We start from the raw sequence: 13,585 nt of genomic DNA, 5'->3' as shown, positions 1-13,585 counted from the left end.
CCCAAACCAAAACAATAAAGCCAAGTTCTTTAGCCTTAGGAACAAACGCAACTCACACTTGACAACACAAAATCCACCAATCAAGAATACTCACTTTATCAAGGAACTAGGTATAGGAATCACCAAGCGTGTCTCATTATCCTACCTCAGTCTTCCTAACATCACAACCTCTCAAAACCAGGGTTATGGGTCAACCACAAACAATCTCCTCAAAAGTCGAATTTTCCAACCAAGGCCAACATTTCTCAAAATAAAGAGTACTATCAAAAGGCGTTAAGGGAGGATAAGCATGGAACAACGGACAAGTTAGGAGGGTACAAGAGTAACTTTCAAGGAAAGATAAGAGGGAGTTTAGAAGAAGAATAGGCGCCAAGAGATAAAAAAAAAATAAGGCAAGGTACACAAAGAATGAGAAACATCTTCGAGGAAGTAGAAGTATTCTTCAAAGGTGAACAAATCTTCAGTCCTCGGCAATAGGCACCAAATCTTGATCTTCATGTAGGTAAGCTCGCGGTCATTGATCCAAGGGTACAAAAATAATTGACAACCAACAAACATGTTAGAACCTACCACGAAGCATACACAAAGAGACTACAACATAAGGTCCTAAGTCTACCCATCCTACCCATCTCTCAAGTTTATAATTTTAAGGTCAAGTTATTTATATTGGGGGTGCACAAACGTGCGTCGGGAGCAAATATGCTCTGATACCAGCTGTGACACCCTCATTCATTGCGGAAAAGTAAACACATAATTCTAGATAAAAACTGCATGGATATGTTTGTAATAGGTTCATTTGGGTAAAAACCTGTCATTTTCAAAAAGTCGAAAACGAAACCTGAACCTGTTATTAAAATATCCAAATGGGAAGGTGTCAAACATGCAAGGTCTAAAATGAATCTCATAAATAAAACATCGCTAAAGTCGCGAAACAAAGTTATACAACCCAAATATGAAAAAGGGAGACATATGTCCCTAAAAAGTATATAACATAAAAAGTGTTTAAGGGTCACAATAAAATAAAGCCAATCTAGGTGCCAAGGTTACTTTGCTCGCTAGCTCGTCCATGTACCCCATATATGCATCACTTACCTGTCAATCGCATTTTATACAAATACGAAAGCCACAGTCAGTGGGGACTAACTCCGAGTTCTCCCAGCCACGAAATGTCATAATTAATATAACATGTAAACATAAGAATATGAATATGAATAACACATAGCCTTAGCATATAGATGCTAGACAATCGTACTCATCATGTGAACAACAATATAACAACACATAGTCCTAGCATATGAATACTAGACCGACTCATACTACACTATCATGTGAATCACATAACATCCAGGAATCCAAACTCTATCAACCATAGCCGGCTTACATCTCACCTTCTATGATTCATAGAATCATCAACAAGAAAGGACAATATATCTAGAGACAGGCATAAGTTCCTAGTACAGTCAATAGTCACTCTCTAACTCGAGTCTATACCACGAGGTAAGGTAAACATCCTAGTCCTAAACCTGCGCAGACCTAGCGACATGCGAAAAGTACCGCATCCAAGACTCATGATCACACACATGAGTACCCCTAAGGAGTCCACCAAAGGGTTGGCTAGTACTTAAGCTGACCACAAACTTCTAAGAGTATGTCAGGAGGTCATGCCCTAACTTGGATATAAGCCCACCAAGCTAAGACACAAAGGCTATTAAGCTGTGAACATACACTCGTCAAAGACTATAAGGGCCTATCTATGACGAAGGCCGAAATACTCACCTAGGACCTAGTCCCAGCTTGAATACTTTAGCCCACACCACACAAGACAAGTAGGACACCCAATTAACCATAAGAGGGGCAAAGAGTCCAAACTTGCACACACACAAATGATCATACACACCCTAGCATATGAAAGACTACACAAGAGCATATTCAGCTAACAATCCAACAATATCTCCAATATCAATAATAATCCAAATTCCAGCTAACCAACAGTACCATAATCCATGAGAACAAGCCAAAATGACAGAAAGGCAACAAGACTCAAGCGTAAGGCATCCAAAGCATCCAACAACCAACATGTGAAATGATAATCACAAATATCAAGGCATAACATAAAACATCCAATAACAACCAATCTCACCTCAAAGACAAACCCTCGACCCGAGTCCCGCGACGGGTCATCGGTTAAATCGAGGCTGACAGGTTTAAACCTAGTTTGACCAAACTCGTTCGGTCAACTGCCCACTCGTAGTCTTGGCCTACTTTGGCCCAAATCACAAAATTCATCACAATATCATTCTCATACCATTTCCAATTTCTATCATGTGAAAAACTATTAACATAAGGAAATATATTCATACTTACAAAATAACTAATTCCACAAAATTCTCGCATAATAAAATAGCATAAATAACCGTCTCACACAAGGGTAAACTTTTCTATAAATTTTTAATCGATAAAACGATGCCATTTACTCATACGGACTCCGAATTGAGTGATTCAAGTGGCTAAACCACCTAATTTTTCGATGTCGTCAAATGGTCATATTTTTGGAAACATTGGAAATCATCTCGGTCCAGATCGACGCGTTCACCCAAAACACCGGACTTGTCACAACACATAATTCCTCATCCAAATTTGTTCCAAACAATAATATACAAATGGGTAACATAAATTAAACATAATCATACTCATCTTACTCCATTCATTTATTTATCAACAAGATCGTCTCAAACAACAACAAACAACAAATACAACTATTAATGTGACATTAATTCGTTGAGTAACTCGGAATAGTTACCTTAAGCTAGCAAAGAGACAAGTAATAACTTCAGAAAGCTTCTAAAACCCAAAATTACTCTTCATCTTCAACAACATATGAGTCACCTAACTCATCTTCAAATTCTTCACCTATAAGAACAACAAAAACACAATTATTAAGCTTTAAATTCGAAACCCTAAAAGATGAGTCTTAAAACAAAATTGGGGGAAATGAAAATAAATCTTACTAGTAGATGAGGATTGAAGAGAGGATTCCAAATATATAATTTTTATGAGATTTGGTGGAGAAATGAAGGATTTATGAAGGATTTAGGGATTGTAAGGGGGTTATTTTGATAGATTTTTTTTTTGATGAAAGGAAGAGAGAGAGTGAATTATGAAGGAAATGAAAGATGAAGAAGAGACCCATGGAGGATGGAGGGTGCATGGTTTGGGGTAGGGTGTTTGGGTGAGTTTCAATTGTTTACGTTTTGGTTCGTTTCGACGGAAATTAGAAATATTCGTCGAACGCGATTTCCGAGAATATTAAAGTTCTTAAACACGATTTTACTAAAAGATTAAGTACTCATATGCCCAATATCCAAACTCGTTTACCCAACGACCGTAAGAAATAGGAAAATCCCAATATTACGACTTTTATCCGAAATCTATTTTATCAAAGGAAAAGGTTTAAATATAGTTTAAATCACTTTTAAACATTTTTAAACTATCAAAAATAATTACATTTCTTCAAAATAAAATAAGATTATATTTTATCAAATTATTATTATTTCAAAATAAATTAATATTAAATTAAAATGGATTAAAATATGACTTTTAAAATATAATAAAGGTCTTCAAATTTACGGGGTGTTACATAAGTTAACGGGTTACTTCGCGTTAATCGACATATCAAGCTTCACAAGTCAAGACCCAGGAAAAAATAGATTCAGTTTAATTAAATATACATGCTTTATTGTTTAACTTTGTCAATTATAAATCTTTTAATAAACAAAATCACTAATTAATTTTCACGCATATTCACATAAATTCATTAAAAGATGTTAATCTTCATAAAAAAAATCTCCTTTCATTTTATTTCTCGGATTTTATCCAGTCTCTCGATTACTACGTTAAGTAGGCATCATACTTTAGCTATCAAGAGGACAAATCATAATTTAATCAGTACTCGGACAATAAACCTAAAACATCATGTATTTTACGTCCCGCTTGATTATTACAAATTTAATTTATAATTCAAATCTACATAGAAAATGTAATTATGTTTTTTTATAAATATTGCTAATCTAAAATATTAAATTACATACCCGTGCAATTTGGCACGTGTTAAAAACTAGTGATAAGTTGAAGAGAAAAAGATAATGGCAATAAAATCAAGGGTTATTTAATGACAATAATCCAAACTAAGCCTCTCCTTCCTCATTTAATCCAACCTATTGATTATCCTATATTAATCTTATCTTTGATATCATTTAACTTATATTGATATGCTGGAAGGGCAACCTGTTAAACAGGTCACCCTTTTATGTTAAACTCCTTTTTGACTTCCTGAACACACACCTTTCACCCACTCATCTTCACCATTTAACCTTTCACATCCCCTTTTCATCTTCTTTCATGTTTCTTCATCTTTCTTCATTTTGCTTCTTCTACATCCACCATCATCTTCATATATTCAACACGCTAGTCAATCACATTAATAATGACATCACTTATTTTGAGAGCAAAATAAAAGATGGACATAGCAAGTTTCGCTAGCCTGTAATTTTACTTAAACCTATTCTGTTTTAATGTGATTGAGTGTATTGAATAAAATTGATGAGTTTTGCTCCTATCCCTGCAATATTTTTAAGGAGCGCAGCCTAATTATTGTCTGAAGTGGGAGCACAAACACAAGATCACCGCCAAGTTACCAGGCAGTACTCAAGCCGCAAATCTGCCATCATGACGCGTAACAAGGAGGATGCAAATGACACAAACTGATTCGTTAACTGTTTAGGGTTTCCATTTTTTTCTCTACCGTTTATTGATTGTCAGTTAATCCCCCATAATTTTTGGGATTTTTACAGCTTGAAATTGTTCAAGATTGATTATCAGTTAATTTCCCCACATCAATTTTTGGGATTTTTACAGCTTGAAATTGTTGAAGAAGATGAGGACAAGACCTCCTTCTTCATTGTTATGGGAAGTCTCGTAAAAATAATGGAGAAGATAAATGGATATGGGAAAAATTAACCAAAATATAAGAGAAGATCAATGCAGAACCCAGAAAGATGATGAAAAGGAGGAGAGATGAAAGATAAAAGTAGAAGCCTTAAGACCTTCTAAATAGTTAGTTTCACCGGTTACAACAAGTTAATATGAGAGCTGGTGTAAAATAAGTTAAATGATAGTAAAGATAGGATTAATATGGGATAATCAATATGTTGGATTAAATGGGGAAGGAGAGGCTTACTTTGGATTATTGTCATTAAATAACCCAATTTAAAGTGTTTAAAAGTTTAAAATGTTCAAATTTATAAATTTTCTGGTTTTTTCAGATTTTTTAATACATTATTAAAAAAATTTACAATTATTTTACCTAAATTATATACAATCACATTTTAAATTGTTAAAATCTTAAATTAGGTAAACAGTTCTACATATGGAATAGTTTGGGACATTTTTGTAACACAAACATAAAGGTTGGGTTATTTTTGTTAAAGTTAAAAGGTCGGGTTATTTTTGGAAGACTTTATAAACGTTGGGTTATTTATGTTAAATTTGCCTAAAAAAATAACAATTGCATCAATTATGATAACAAATGACTCAAAAAATAAAGAAAATGCATCAGTTCTTTATAGAAGAGATGCAAATGTTGAAACATTTGCGTAGGTTATATATACAATTGCGTCGTTTTTTAAAACATAACTGGCGCAAATGGTTCTTTTTTGCGTCAGTTTTTAAAACACAACTGACACAAATGGGGAACCTTTTGTGCCAGTTCCACAACTGACGCATAGCAAATACGACCCCTCGATATACGTCAGTCCAAACCGACGTAAAAGGCCCTTTACAACAGACGCAATAAGGGGGTTTTACCATTGGTGAAAGTATAGGTTATACAACATTCTTTCTCTTAGCCTAACAAATACATCATATCAGACCTCTTTGTCTGCACCAAGTAATATCGTCCTGCCTTCAATTATCTTTAGTGCATTTCATTAGCTTCAATCGACACTCCTCTTTCACTGTTAAGAGAAGTTTCCTGGGTTGAATCACATAATGTTCAAGACTGCTTACATTTCTTGCTTGCCAGACCTGATATTGAGTGGCAACCATCACTGAACATAACACCTTTCTGATAAACCCCGAGCATTTCCCCAGTTTAAGCATCTCCTCTGCACTGACAACCCCACGCAGCTTGATATTTAACCACTCAAGCAACCTCTCATAGCATTTTCTGGTATATTGACACTTTACAAACAAGTGTTTCATTCTGTATGCCACATAAAAAATTTGAGACCTCTGCATAAGGGATAATAATTAAATCTTGGACCAATGCATACTTCTTCTAACAATCTGCTCAGATATTCCATGCAAAGGGTGAACAATAATGGAGATAGTGGGCCCCCCTGTATAAGGCCACGTCTCCCTTTGAAGAAGCCGTGAGTGTGTCCATTCAGCACTATGGATAAAGTAGTGGTGGTCACACACTGCATAACCAAGCTAATGAACTTTGGAGGTAAATTTAAACTCTTGAGCATTTGATGGACAAACTTCCATTTTATGGAATCATACGCCTTTCTTAGGTTCACTTTGAGCATACACCTACGTGACACACTCTTCCTGGTGTATAACCTCACTAAGTCCTGGCTAATTAGGATCTTACCCATGATGCTATGCCCTTGAATGAAAGCAGATTGTGCAGGATTTATAACTTTAGGAAGAATATTAGCCAGTCTAGCACACAAATTTTTTGGTATGATATTGTAGTAGGCCAGGGTTCTAAATTCTTTCACAGAGATAGGGTTCACAATTTTTGGAATCAAAACCAAGTTAGTGTTGTTCACCTGCTTCAAAAGTTGCTCACTCTTAAAAAAATATTTTACAGCATTGCATGCCTCTCCTTGAACTATCTCCCATCCAGCCTTAAAAAAGCAGCTAGAGTAGCCATCTGGCCCTAGGCTTTTGTCATTAGGAATGGAAAACACAATATTCTTGATCTCTTCCACATTTGGTTCCATATTAATAGCATCCCAATCATCGGTTTACACCTTTTTTCCTTTAGCAACAATATTGTGGTAGAAACCAGTAGTAGAAGCCTGAGTCCCTAACAAATCTTCATAGTATTCTACAAATGCCTGGAGAATCTCCTCAGGTTTCTTACACAATTTTCCCTTAGAATCTTCAATTTGAAGGACCTTGTTGTGCATTTATCTTTGCTTAATGATTATGTGGAACATAGCAGAGTTTGTATCTCCATCCCTGGCCGAAGCACATTTGGCTTTTTGTCTGACAAATTCTTCTTTAGCCTGGGCCAACATATGATAGCTAGCCCTAATGTTATATTCACTGTCCATTACATCCCTATTATTAGGATCAAGCTGAAGTTGCTTCTGAGTATCAATGAGCAACTCAAAGGCAATGTCAGCATTCTTTTCAATATCAGAGAATAACTCTTTATTCAGTTCCTTAAGTTTAGGTTTCAACATCTTCAACTTATTCGCCAGTCTATACATATGAGTCCCTTGAACCTTAATGAGCCATCCAGTGTTCACAACCTCTTTATACTTAGCCACTCATGTCCACATATTATAGAACTTAAAGGGTTTCCTCCTTATCAGTTGACTATCACCACAGGTTATGAAACAAGGACAGTGATCAAAATCTCACTCAAGTGCATAGTGTGCATAACAGTCGGGCCATTTGTTAACCCATCCATCATTCACTAGTACCCTACCAATTCTGCTAAAAACTCTGGTGACACTAGGTTGTTTGTTGTTCCAAGTAAAGAAAGAACTAGTGCATTTCATATCTTGCAAATCACACATTTCAGCTGTGTTCTGAAAGGGAATCGCCTCAGTGTCCTTAACAGGCAAGCCTATCTTTTCATCCGAATACATTACATTACTAAAGTCCCCAAGACAATCCAAGGTTCCACCACAGCCAACCTAATAAGTGCAATCCATAATAGGACCCTCTCCTCTACTCTATTAAATCCATACACTAAAGTGGCATAAAATTCATTATCATTAATCACATCTTTAACCCTGACATGAATAAATCGAGCTTCCATATCCATGAGAGTGACCTTATATTTCTGTTCCTTCCAAAGTAACCAGATCCTCCCATCTTCATGATGAAAGTGATTATTAATATATAACCATCCAACAGACATATTATTCACTACTTTATTTAGAGACGCAGGTTTTACCCTGGTCTCAAGGAGTCCAAATAGGTCCACATTAGCTTGTTTTAGACACCATTTTATATCTTTTTGTTTAGTTAAACTATTTAAGCCCCTAATATTCCATACTCCTATACTACCCATAAGCGGAAGAGGCCTCCCCTTCCCCTCTTTATCAACCATTTCTTCAGATTTAGCAAGTTTAGTATTAAAGTTCACCACAAACTCACCTTCAGTCCCCCTGGTAATCTTGATTCATACCTTGTCGTTCTAGTAAGGATCCTGGCTGGTGTAAATATTGATCCCACAGTAGTAGGCATTGGAGTGTTAGCTGGTGTAGTCAAACCTGCATTGATTCCAAGCCCACCCTCCTTGGCCTTATCCTCTAGCATGACCACCTCAGCACTTTGATCCCATGTAGCAGGTTTAGATAGGTTTGGGCACTCTATACGGTTTAGAGTTAATTCCACGGGTTCTCTCCTCTTCCATATCTGCTTGTTAGGATTCTGTCTCACAGGTTGTGTAGGTCTTCTCACCCAACCGTTCCCCTTCATGCACTGTGTTGCCTTATGGCCAATTCCTTTACACTTCAGACAAGTGATTGGTAACCAGTCATATTAACCTGTACAGTGATATTCTGACCCAATTCATCCATAAAGCTTATTCTATCAGGAAACTGTTGGTCAATATCAACCTCCATCATCACCCTGGAAAATCCCAACAATGTTCTCTCAAGAGTAAGATCATCTATACGAACAAATTTTCCAATTATAGAGGCCAGTTTCTCAAGACATTTGGAGCCCCAGAATTTCAGGTCTAATCATACCAGCTTGATTCATATTGGTACAGTTTTGACCGATACTTTGGTTATTTTAGTATTAGCTTCCTATGGCCCTATTATGAGAGGTTTATCATCAAATAAGAACATACCCTTCTTCAAAACTAATTTCTGGTGTTCTAAAGTAGCAAACCTCATCACAAAGAGTCCATTGGGTAGAAAAGCTATTTTCGTGACTTCATAGTCTCTCCACTCACGCTGCAGATAGCCTTCCATAGCCCCCCATGGAGGATTCGCTCCCCTTACATACCCATATATCGCTAGAGACCAATATTCAATCTCCTCCTGAAGTAAGTAAAACTATTGTTAATAGTAATATTAAGTCAGTTTAGAAAATCCTATTTTGTGGCTCATTTATCTTGGCAGTTTAACCATGGACTAAAACAACCTTTTTTTTCTCTCCCCATATTATCAGTAACCCACTCACCACACTTTGAAAGGTTAACTGCTCTGTGAGGGCAAGAGTAGTATATAAGAAAATAAAAAAACTTCATTGAAAAAGGTTACTGAATTGGCTCTCCATTAAGAAATACACTATCTATATAGTGAGTGTGAGGGTTTGGAACTGAAATCAGAAGAAAAGTAGACGGGTATACAAAGACGGGTTTAAGAATCGGAATTCGGAAAAAAGCTGTTCAGGAATCCAATAAGCAATGGCGAGAGGTTTTAAATCCGATCTTATTTTATCGCTTCCGCTATTTTATTTGTCGTATATTCATTTGGTAATAAGAATATACATGATTAAGAATTAAGTTTACGTTGTATTCATCAACCAAGACAAGAGCATAGAGTGAATTGTTTCCCAATCATCACTTGTACACGGTGCTTTTGGTTCGTTAACAAACCCATACTTATGACGAGTACGCAGCACAATACGGGCGGTGGGACGGATGTGCCCAATCCTCAAAATTATTTAACTTGAAACGAACGGAGGTGATGAAATCACCCGTTTTATCTTGTGGCACACTGACACCCTAAAATAGGGTGAAGACTGTTAGAGCAGATTATGGTAGCGTATCGTAATATACCGTAATCAGAATAAAATAAGTTATATTATTATGGTTTCCTATATTAGGAGTAGGGATGACAATTATGGCATAAACCGAACCGAACCCGAATCGAACCGAAGGAAAATATTCGATCCAAACCCACCTTTTAAAAACTCATCCCCGATCCACTGTTTAAAAACCCATATCCATATCCACTATTGAAAAACCCAAACCAAACCCAAACCCGATCCATTCATACCCGAACCCGATCCAATTGGATATTTTTGAAAATTTAGGCTTTATTAACCTTGAAATTTAAATTTTCTTATATAAGATTAAATTTTTATGTAGTCAAATCAAGTTTCGGATTGGGTTTTGGATTATGTAGTGGATCGGGTATGGATTTGGAGCGGGTATGGGTTTGAAAAAAATATAATGGACCGGGTATGGATTTTAAAATTTTGGATATGGATCAGGTATGGATATGGATTTGTGATCCAATAAGTAAGTGGATCGGGTTTGGATCTTGCAAAACCCGATCCAACCCGACCCATTGCCATCCCTAATTAGGAGATCTTAGAAATTATATTATTATTATTATTATTATGGTTTCCTATATTAGGAGATCTTAGAATAAATGTATTACTATGGTTTTCTATATTAAGAAACCATAATAATATAAATTATTTTATTCTGATTATGGTATATTACGATACGGATACTGTAATATTCTCTAACAAGGACGTATCAATCTTGGTAGGGGTCTTGGCGTCGGGCATGACTGCCGGCTAGTTAGGGTTGATGATTTTTCTGTTTGGTTGTCTGATATCATGTTAAGAAATGTCAAATGCGTATTAGCACATAACAACCTAGCACAAGTGCACAACATATATATGGGCCTAATAATCGTGTTATAATGGCTTTAGGTTCCAAGATCAAGAACCACCATTTTTGGATTTGAACTTTTGCTGTACACTATATTACATGATTGAGTTGCCGGTTATGGTTAAGACTTAAGAATTTAAGATGCTGAATTATCAACTAGTATAAGATAGGTGGAATTGTAGAGCGATTAATGTCCTCAAAATCTGCCTAATTTCTTTGGAATGAGATTGTTGAAAGGTTTGCTATATCGATGAAACTCCGGAATGTGTCTCGATGGCGTATTTTAGCGAGCTCAACCATATAATTTGTCCGTGTTGGGTTCCTTATGGTTGATGATGACATGCCCATTTGATTTGTGTTATCTTAGTTTACCTTTTCAGGATTATTGATGTAATCAAGCAGCATGGATTAAGAAGTGTTGAAGTAGTTAATCATCCCATTGTATTGAGTCTTAGTGTCATCTTATGTACAAGTGAGAAAGTAGAGTATCTTAGAGTAATAGAAGCTTGATCAGCACGATCGTTGCTTTCATTAGTAAACAATTTGCTTGGATTGTTGCCACAATTCGTAAAACTTGAAGTCTCTTTTTATCTTTCAAAAGTTTTCACGTGACTCTTATTTTTCAAAGATAAAATTCAGATTTTTATTAAGGAGTTGGTCTTCAATAAAGAGTGGTTTGAATTATTATTATTTTCAAAATGTTTCCTCTTTATGCAAATTCAACCCTTTGGTCTTTTGGAAAACAAAAATTGCTTTTTGCCATTTTAGTGTTAACTTGTCATCATGTAACTTGTCTTTTCTCTCTTTGTTTTCTGAATTTGCATGAGCTTTTAAGGATATCTTTCAAACACTCTTTCTCTATTCTTGCCTTTGCAAAAGAGCCATCTTTGGTGCAAGTTTTGGATGGTTGCAAATGTCCTTCACATGTGTGGTCTTTGACCCTTCAAAACCCTAGCAACCCCTTCACTCACCTCCTCTATATAAGACGTGCCATACTCCTCATAAAACCTAAGACTTCTTTCTGAAATTATTTTTAAGTTTGCAAATTTGTTTTTCAAAGCTTTAAGCCGTGTGTCATTTGCAAAACCTTTAAAGAGTCTTCAAGTTGTTACAGTCGTGGCTATCATGTTTTTTTATAATACTAAACTCTCTCGCTTAAGAATTGTTGATCTTGTAAAAGTTGTCCATCTCTATTCTTTGCTAAGAATATGTTAGTGGAAACTTGATCCTATAACATTCTAAGTGTGTTAGTAGAGTTTAGGACGGAGTAGTCTTTAACTCTTGGCAACCGGAGTAGGTTGCGAGTTAGCTTGTCATAAGAACGGAGTAGTTCTTGTACTAGCTTTACAACCGGAGTAGGTTGATGTCTTTTATTGTAAGGGTCTTTTAGTTGTCGGAGTAGATCACTAAAAGAAAGCAATAAAAAGGTAGATTGGACGTAGACACTTGAGTATTTGCCGAACCAATTCAAAAATCTTGTGTTCAATTGTTTTACTTTATTTCATTCGCAATTTACTTTGTTTGTTTGTTTTCTTTCTTAACCTTAAAATGTGATTCATCATCTTGTCACATTTGGTCTGCAAATCGTATTCCACAAGTCGGAGACAAATAGATCTGATAACGATTATTCTTTTTCATACTTCAAAGAAACATTCATCGTGATACTTGTTCAATCTTTTAATATTATTCAAAGTATCTTCTCATCTCTTTTGTTCTCGTAACTCACTTTAATTCAATAAAGTTGGAGTTATAAATTTTGAAATAGTACCTAATTCACCCCCTCCCCCTCTTAGGTACTTGAATCCATAAACTCAACAGTCCGTCTCAATCATTTGTTTACCATTTGTATTCCTTATGAGGCGTATTTAACAAAAGTAAACAAATGATTGGGATGGACGGAGTAGCATGATGTTGATGATCTCGAGTTTCCCTGATTGTACCTGTGGAATTACAATATGATCAAGAAAATACTAGATGACGCACGTTTGAAAAGGAAAAAAAATAAATAAATTCCCATTCCTTGTGAGATTTGTGATGCATAAGACTAGATGTCAGTTGCTAAAAAGCAAGTTAAGTAACTCATTTGTGCAACAAATTGAAACTCAAAAGCTTACCACTAAAGTTCATAATGTTTCTGACTTTCTGACTCAATTGTCACTTTGATCATGGAATGCCTGGAAATACCTGATTCTGGGTAATCAAACAGTTTTATACGAGTATAATTAACATGAATCATTGACTTTGCAGCCACTGATCATATGTTAGCTCAAAGGGATTCTTTACCTGATGTGACAAGTACTAAACAGGTTTCCTATTTTTGAAAGAATTCCATGTCTGGAATGATTGAATTTGGAATTTCATCATACCCAAGCAGCTGGGTATCAAACAAACATTAATGATCACACTATCTCGATGACTGATTATTGCCTCTGAATCATCAAGAGATGTGGTTTTCATTATTGCCTCTTGTAAGATCCTTTTCTCCTATTCCAGAAGTTGAAGCTGAAATACAGTTGTAAACATGGGACCTACACACTCGAAACCCTGACATGAAATGAAATTTCCTTGAGAATAGTTTGATGTTCTGCTGTACAAGTATAAGCAAGCAATGGCTTCTTTGATATTCTATTCTCATAAGATATGTTTTTAGAGTTGAACATGACTTGTATAGGCCCGTTTCACGATAACGACTGGTATCTGATG

At 35.8% G+C, this 13,585-nt stretch overlaps 1 long non-coding RNA gene across 1 annotated transcript; it reads right to left on the bottom strand.

The window, feature by feature from the left end:
- Positions 1-880: 880 nt before the first annotated feature.
- Positions 881-13,408, bottom strand: LOC141612067 (uncharacterized). Its single transcript, XR_012528973.1, has 3 exons — positions 12,651-13,408; positions 2,801-2,910; positions 881-1,092 (listed from the first exon to the last, which is right to left on the bottom strand). It is a non-coding gene; the product is annotated as an uncharacterized LOC141612067 (long non-coding RNA).
- Positions 13,409-13,585: the final 177 nt, after the last annotated feature.

Source organism: Silene latifolia, chromosome 11 (genome assembly GCF_048544455.1).
Source record: "Silene latifolia isolate original U9 population chromosome 11, ASM4854445v1, whole genome shotgun sequence".
Lineage (NCBI taxonomy): Eukaryota > Viridiplantae > Streptophyta > Magnoliopsida > Caryophyllales > Caryophyllaceae > Silene > Silene latifolia.
Note: the sequence above shows the minus strand (reverse complement) of the source record. Positions and strands in the feature narration are given on the sequence as shown.